The following is an 8,949-nucleotide window of genomic DNA, read 5'->3' on the forward strand; positions in this document are numbered from 1 at the left end:
AGTTGCATGACCACCTTTCCAGAGGGACTTTGGAAGGGATCCAGTCTGGGGGTGGGAGTGGAAAGAGCAGTAGTTGATGAGAGAGAGACTCAATGAACCTAAAAGGAATTTGTCTATGAGATTCTAGAACTCTAGTTTCCCCCCCCCCCCACCCCGGGGATGGGGGCACTGGGAGAGGTGGTTATTAGAAATAAAGTATAGTCTTTTTTGAATCTATAAAGGACATCATGAAAGAGGCCTCTTGTTTGATCACTGATCCCAGAGTGTACGGGTTAGTACAGCAGTTGAGGTCAACCCGAGGAATAAGAGGCTGTCACTCCCTGTGAGGATTCACAGATTACCTAGTAAAATACTTGCCCTACAGAATGAAAGAAGCTACTGTAAATACATCCTGGCCACATACTGAGACTGCATTAAGTAGAAATAAGCAGAAATGGCAGAAATACTGTCATACACACAATGTGTACGGCTGCCCTTGAACAACATCGCTTTGAACCACGTGGGTCCAATTATGTACAATTTTTGTTTGTTTTAAGAGTTGACAGCAAAAGCCATAAAACATTTATTTACAACTGTTTACCCCAGTCTCCACTGGACTGAACTGAGGGTGACTGGAATAGAGGTCATGCGGCTGCTGTCTGAGTACTTGGGGTGGTCCACCTGGGGGCTCTGGAATAGGTCAGAGCTGCAGGTTACCCCTTGTGCCCCTTGGGTCTATCACCTAGGACTGGTGTGCAGGAGACTGGGTTGAAGCGTGAAAATGCGCCCTAAGAGCAAGAATGGTGCTGTGCAAGGAGCCCTGTGGTCCCTGCACACAGACACCATACTCCATACTCCACCCTCAGTCATCTGTGGGCCTGGGGCCTGCACCAGGTCAATACCCCTCCCTGTGGCTATGCCCTGGCCCCTAGGCTGCACTCATCTTCAGCTGCCAATCGCCATTGTTTGGTGGTACACCGCCAGCTGCATTATACCTCCAAGCCACTATTGCCACCTGTGGGCCTGCCCAGCGGCTACCTCTGGGAAGTCAATGCCAACAGGCTACAAAACATCACCATCCTGGGGCCAGGTCTGGCCTAGCTTGCCCTGTCTATAAGCGGATATTTTTTCAGTAAGTACAGTATAATACAGTAAATGTATTTTCTTTTCCTATGATTTTCTTAATAACATGATCTTTTTCTCTAACTTCCTTTGTTGTAAGAATACAGTAAATAATACATATATCATACAAAATAGGTGTTACTCAACTATGCATATTATCCATGAGGCTTCCAGTCAATAGTAGGCTATTAGTAATTAAATTTTAGAGGATTCAAAATTCTGTGTGGATTTTTTGACTGCATGGGGGTCTGTACCCCAAACACCCATGTTGTTCAAGAGTCAACTGTACTTCATTTAATCTTTACAATAGGGGAAGCCCTAACACCATCCTCATCATCACTTCTTAGAAAGAAAACAGAAGTTTAGATAAGGTAACATAGCCCGTAGTCATACAACTGGAACTCAACAGTCTATTGAGTTAACCACACAAGTCATGTGGTTAACAAATACACCATACCACTGAGTCCAACAAATTTGTTCTTGAAAGAGGTCTGCAGTGTTATTTACTCTTTTTCAGGTTCATGAACCATGTTATACATCCACAGTGGTTTTCAATATAAGATTATGGATAAGAATCTTTGAACAAATATTCATTGAGCACTCTTAAGATAGGCAGACACAGGTCTAGGTGCTGAGGATATAACAAGACATAAAAAAGACAAAGACATCCATGCCCCACTTACATTCTCATGGAGAGGAATAGTCGATAACAAAAAGGACATATAACCTGTTGGAAAGCAATAAATATTATAAAGGAAAATAAAATAGAGCAAAAAGGGGATAGGAAATGCTGGGGGAACAGCTTTAAGTTGGGATGCAGGGAAAGCTCCACTGAAAGGCAGTATTTGAAAGGTGGCAGGTCCTTCTTTGATCCAGGTAAACTAGAATTTTCCACCAGCTTTGCATGGAAATGCTTGAGGTACCTTGGAGAAACCCCTGAGAGCAGTACAAGTTGCTATTTTAACCCACAGTATGTACTTTAATGGGCCTGGAGGTAATGTATTAAGTAAAACGTGCACATAAAAATGAGAAGGGCAGTGTTCGGTCCTGGAATTGTTCATCAGTCATGAAGGCCAAGATCCTTGGCTGCCGCATCCTCCCAGGTGAACTGTGTGGGAAGAATAGGCCATCTGCTTCTGGCTCGCGTAGCAGGAGGAAATGAACATTTCAGACCAGTCAATCAGTGACTCCCAGGGAAATACCACACATCTCTTGAATAAATAGTATGCATTCCTCTGAGTTTTGTAGTGAACTCTGCCAATAAGAAAGATCTGACGGGATGTCCAGTGTTTTGCTAACTATCTCTATTAAGTCATTCTTGCTGCTGTGTCAAACAGTACGAATTTTGTGGGAAATTTCTAAAGCTTTGAAGGATCTAATGCTTTTTTGTTCTCTTTCTTTACATATATGTAACTTTAGGCCAGAAAATTTCTCATCCTTAGGTATAATCTTTTGCTCCAGGCTGCTGAAGAAAAGGCATAGGAAACACAGGACATGCCTAGATGGACAAACCCTGAGCGTCTGGAACCCAAGATTTATGGCTTATTCATATTTGTATCCAAACCAGAAGCTGTAACCATAACCATTTCTTGAATCTTGTAAGTAGGTAATAAATATCTGTTACAAGTTAAGTAACTGTGATTCTTCTACTTGGCTATTTTAGGAACAATGGACACAAAAAATATATCAAGCCTCTTAGTCCAAACAAGTATAAAATTCAACAACTACAACTTGTATTTAAAAATAAGCAGGCAGGGGAGACTGGCTGGCTCAGTCTTGATATCAGGGTTGTGAGTTCAAGCCCCATGTTGGGCATGGAGCCTACATTAAAAAAAAGAAAGAAAGAAAGAAAGAAAAGGAAAAAAAAAGCAGGCAAATATAATATGCTAGGTTATCTTTGATTTAATTTGAGAGAAGAAAGAGAATAAACAACCACATAGCAAGAAATATAGTTTGCTTCTTCAGAAAAAAGCTCATAGATACAGGAAGAAAACTGCTGGTTTCCAGAGTGGAGAGAGTTTAGTGGAGTGGTTGAGTAAAAGAGGTAAAAGAGATTAAGAGGCACGAACTTCCCGTTATAAGAAGAATAAGTTATGGTGATATATTTTATAACACAGGAAATATAGGCAATAATATTGTAATAACTTTATACAGTGACAGATGGTAACTAGACTTACTGTGGTGATTATTTTGTAATGTACAGAAATATCAAATAATTATGATATACACCTGAAACTAACAGGATATTGTATGTCAATTACACTTCAATTAAAAAAAGTTTACTTCTTGGTATTTTGATTCTTAATATTCATTTTCTTTTTTGAAAAGAACTCCTTTACAGAATATGTAAGAAGATTAGTAGAAATGATGTTTAGGAAGGAAATGAACACTAGCAAAACCAAACCACAAAATGTACTATGGTCTTTTTAGGTAAGTGATTTTGTTCAGCTGTCTTTGTAAGCCATTTGTCTTCACATTTTGCAGTTTTTCTTTCCTTAATGTGCAAAGATGATAAATGTTTGGGCACAAAGTCTCACTTGCGTCTTGCTTTTTAGTATGGGAATGTGAGAATGGAAAGTAAAATAAATGACAGAGAATCATCATGTTGTCTGCCCTGATCCCTCTGAAACTTCCTGTAATTTTTGTTTTTCCAAGCACTGAATGAAGACTTAAGTCTGACACTCAGAGGAGAATGTTACTTGGATAGGAGTGACACTGAAATACCCAGCTAACAATTCTCTGGGTGTTCTTGGCATTTTAAGTAGAATCTGGCAGTAATTCACCAATATCTGCGTCAAAAATGTCCATGTTGTAAGAAAAAGTGACTTTTCTTAAATGTCATGTTTCCTTTTGCCTGTGAAAGACTGAATATCTTCACCATTACTGCTAATAAAATTAGTTTGTGACATTTCCCCCTGATATAAATAGCCACTTTCACCTACTCTTGACCAGTCCTAAATGTCGTTGGATTCACTACAAAATAAAGTTTCTGATGGAACATCTCTGGAAGAAAGGAAGCAAGCAAGCAAGCAAACAAGCAGGAAAGAAAGAAAAGGGAGAGAGAGAGAAAGAGAGAAAAAGAGAAAGGAAGGAAGGAAGAAAGAAAGAAAGGCCATGCTGCTAATCACCATGCTATACCATCTCTCCCATTGTCTTAATTAGCAATAATCGTGCCTCGGATAAACCTCATTGGCTACGATACTGCCACTGCGCAAAGCTCTCTCCCATTGTCTTAAATAGGAAATTTATTAGTCTGGAAAACAGAAGTCACTCTGTGAACTGCAAGTATTAAAGAATTCAAAATAGAAATCAAGTGCTTTATAAAGGCAGGAGGAGAGGTTACCTCAGTTTTGCTGCTTTCAGTATGTCAGGAAATTGAAGAAATTGCAGGAACTTGCTGACAATGATCACAGCTGTCTCTAGCACCAAAAAGGGTGGTTTTTAGTAATAAGTAGAGACTGCTATAATCTCATGTCTATTGAAGTCCATGGGCTTTATACTCCAGCCTTGAGAGGACCAAAAATATAGCTTCTGCTTCCTTTTTTCCCCTCCTAAATTCTACATGAGTGCCTCTTGTCTAAGATGGACACTGCTGGCAGGAATTCTGGGAAATACAGTTCCCAGGTTTCTGGGTCTTCTGATTAAGGTATTATGCTAAGCAAAATAAGTCAACCAGAGAAAGACAATTATCATACGATTTCACTCATATGTAGAATTTAAGAAACAAAACAAAGGCTCATAGGGGAAGGCAGGGAAAAATAAAATAAGACAAAATCAGAGAGGGAGACCAACTATAAGAGACTCTTACAATAGGAAACAAACTGAGGGTTGCTGGAGGAGAGGGGGGTGAGGGCATGGGTTAACTGGGTGATGGACATTAAGGAGAGCACTAGATATAATGAGCACTGGTTTTTATATGCAACTGATGAATCACTAAACTGTACCTCTGAAATTAATAATACATTATATGTTAATTAATTGAATTTAAACTTCAAAAAAAAAGTTGAGAATATACAAGGGAGAAAATGACGCTGAGTTATAGTAGATAATCTATCATGGGGGGGGGGAACGGAAACAGTTAGATGTGAGAAAATACCAAGACAATCTAAGACAAAATCCTAGATAGACCGATAAACTAAGGCTTTGAACATACTCCAAAAGCAAAATGTTAATTATCATAAGGCCCATAGTTTCAGCAGAAACCAAATCATGCTAAATAAACCTCATTTCCCTTTTTTCATAGAGCACTATTACTGGATATTAAGAGAATGGCACTGTCATTATAGCTCTTGTTTTGGAGGAAGGATTTCAAGAAAATGTCATGTTATCCTTATGCCTAACTATGAGCTGTTATTATTTTTAGGGAATTCGTAACTGGTCAACCACCCTTCTTCTTTCCTTTCCTTCCCCTCCCTCCCTCCTTTCCTCCCTTCAACCCTCCTTGCCTCCCTTCCTTCAAGAGAAAGAGCACATGGTTGGGGGGGGTGGGTGTGGAATCTTAAACAGACTCCAAGCTGAGTGCAGAAGCCCACAGGGCTCCATCTCACAACCCCTGAGATCACAATCTGAGCTGAAATCAAGAGTCCGATGTTTAACTGACTGAGCCACCCAGGCGCCCCATCTACCTTTCTTTAAAATGTCATTAGTGGATCAGTATGAATCTGTATAGAGGAAGTTCTGAAGCAGTGAGCTCTAAGTCTCAGAATTTACCTCTGACTTGGGCAAAACGTCCTGAAACATAACTCTGGGAACTTTCTAAAATTATATGAGCTGAAATGGCATTCTGGAACCAGCCACTGGAATGCCATACGATATGCCATGTATAATTAAATATCATGTATAAATGTAATCAATAAAACCTATTCACATAATTTTTTTCTCCCTGAATAATAAAAGAGCTCCTGTGACAACAGATGTTTTTCTTGAGCCAGTTTCATAGCTCTTTCTCATTTCCTTTGGTTTTATGTAGCTTCATCCTACTTCTGGGCTAGGCATGAGGCAAAGACTGAATAGGATGCATTTGTAGTAGTGTAAATTAGCTCGCTCTCTTTTTCTACCCCTCATCTATGCGAAATCGTGAAATACTAATGGAGACGGATCAATTTGGACTTGGACTTGGACTGAGGGGAGAGAAGAGCAGGGGTGACAAGACGCATGTATTCAATCAACCTCCTGTCAAACAGCCATCTTACAGGGACCTCAAAATATGCCCACCATTACACTCGTGGTCTTGTGCAACTGTTTACTCACTTGCTTATGCAAGAGAAATGACATTATCTTTGAATTCTGCCCTCACTATATCTATGGCAATCATCAAATCTTATCTATTTTGCCTCCTGAACACCCCCCCACCCGAAATCTAGTGATCTCCTCCCTCCTCTCTCATCACCTTACTCTAGGTCACAATCTTTGTTCAACTGCTTTAATGCAACTGCTTGTATTTAGAATTACACACTTTACCTTTATCTACAGTGTCCATTGTTTCTTTTTTCCCTTTTATTCTTTTTCAGAGTGACCTTGCCAGAGTGCACACCAAATAATGTCTCTCTTGTTAACACCTGTTAATAGCTCTAAATGTCCTTGGAATAAAGTTCAAATATAAACATGTGATACAAATTTTGTTATGAAATGACCCCATTTACCTGTCAGGCTCACCTCTTTTTTTTTTTTTTTTTTAAATTTGACAGAGATCACAAGTAGGCAGAGAGGCAGGCAGAGAGAGGGAGAGGAAGGGAAACAGGCTCCCCGCTGAGCAGAGAGCCAGATGCAGGGCTCGATCCCATGAGCCTGAGATCAGGGCCTGAGCCGAAGGCAGAGGCTTTAACCCACTGAGCCACCCAGGCGCCCCCAGGCTCACCTCTTAATGCTTCAAGCACACTGTGTTAGCCGAGACACTCCCACCTTGCCTGATTCTCCATTTTTCTTGCCCATCCAATTTGTATGCATTCTTCAGTTCTTACTTAGAGGTTACATCTTTTGGGCAACCTCCCTCAATTCTCCAAGACTAAGATTAATTTCTTGTGCCACTAAAGCATCCTGTAACACTTATCATGTCATGGAAGTTATTAATAAGCTCCATAGAGAATGCACCTTCTACATTTTCCCTAGCAGCATTCTGTCCACTATCGAGGATATGGTGAGTCCAAAACAAAGACACACTGAGTAAAGAATGAAAACTAGAAGTGTAACTATAGCTCTAGTCATTGAATTTATACATAATGCCCCCTGCTATACAGTATAAGCTCTATGAATGCAGGAACCATGTCTATTTTATCCTTGGTATTTATCACACTACCTAACACATAGAAACAAGTCAGTAAAGAGAGATTAAATGAGTTAACTATTCTTATATCAGTGCTTTAAGATCAAGAGTAAGAAGGGTTATTTTAAATTTAATCAAACCACCTCGAGTCCATTCTAAGAGGACTGCCCAGGTGTTATAGACTTGTCATTTTGCTATGAGCTTTCTGCTTCTGTTTCTGACTTTTTATGTGACTTTAGTTAGATCAGGTTTTCTCAACCTTGGCACCAATGACATTTATGACCGGATAATTCTTTGGGGTGTGTGTGTGTGCGTGCGTGTGTGTGTGTGTGTGTGTGTGTGTAGAGCAGTGGGGGGTGCTGTAGGATGTTTAGCAGCATCCCTAACCTCTACCAAATAGATACCAATAACATCTCCCACCCACCCAGTTGTGACAACCGAAATTATCTCCAGACTTTCCCAAATGTCCCCTAGGGGCTGGGGGTAGGGGTAGGGGTAGGGAAAAACCCATTTGAGAACCACAGAGAGATATTTGTTTGTGTAGGAGGATTTTTGGAGCAATTCCTATTTGTATCAAAAAGTGGTTTTGGTTTAGGGTAGTGGTTTTTGTTTTAAGACAAAAAAAAAAAATCTCTATATACCCTTTCCATCATAAAACAACTGTGTCTTTCTAGTATTTGTCCACTGTCTTCTACTTTACAGTGCCCTCAGTAATGAACACACGATCTGTACTACTAAAGCTTCACAAACACTCTTTTTTTTTTAAAAAAAGATTTTATTTATTTATTTGACAGAGAGAGAGATCACAAGTAGGCAGAGAGGCAGGCAGAGAGAGAGAGAGGAGGAAGCAGGCTCCCCATGGAGCAGAGAGCCTGATGCGGGGCTCGATCCCAGGACCCTGAGATCATGACCTGAGCCGAAGGCAGCGGCTTAATCCACTGAGCCACCCAGGCGCCCCTTCACAAACACTCTTAAATGGGTGGTTTGGGGTTTCTTGGTACCATATTGTTCAGGATGCCTTATAACAATAAAAGTCACAGGGGTGAGTCTGTAGACTCAAGAAGAACAAAAAAGGCATGTAAGCAGTCATGTCAAATCTCTCCATTAGCAGGCGGACAGATGCAATGGTTCAATAAGTTAGAGAATACATTATTTTATGACCAGAATGCACAAGGAAAAGATTCATAGCAACTCATAGCATATTATGCTCTTAGCTTGCCTTTGGGTTGGACTATTGCTGTTTATATTTAGAGGAAAAATAATGCTTAACACACTCGGGCTATCAAGATCATTTCGTTTCAGGAACATCCCTTCCCTCGCATATTTTATTCAAGCAATTCTGAGCTTGACAACAATGCTACAGAAGAATGTGGAGACACAGTTTTTCATATACTTCGTATCTGATATCAGTACAGCATAAGAGGAATAAACCTCAGTTATAGACCTAGGTTTAGCAAATGATAGGCTGCAGTCCAAAGTAAGCCCAGAGCCTATTTATGTTAATAAAACTTTATGCAGCAAAATTCATGTACATAATCTATATGCCTGTTTTCACACTGCAACAATAAAACTGGGTTCATCTGCTT

At 40.1% G+C, this 8,949-nt stretch overlaps 1 pseudogene; it reads right to left on the minus strand.

The window, feature by feature from the left end:
• Positions 1-4,220: 4,220 nt before the first annotated feature.
• LOC123939456 lies at positions 4,221-4,320 on the minus strand (annotated as a pseudogene).
• Positions 4,321-8,949: the final 4,629 nt, after the last annotated feature.

This window comes from Meles meles, chromosome 3, assembly GCF_922984935.1.
Source record: "Meles meles chromosome 3, mMelMel3.1 paternal haplotype, whole genome shotgun sequence".
NCBI classification, from domain to species: Eukaryota; Metazoa; Chordata; class Mammalia; order Carnivora; family Mustelidae; genus Meles; species Meles meles.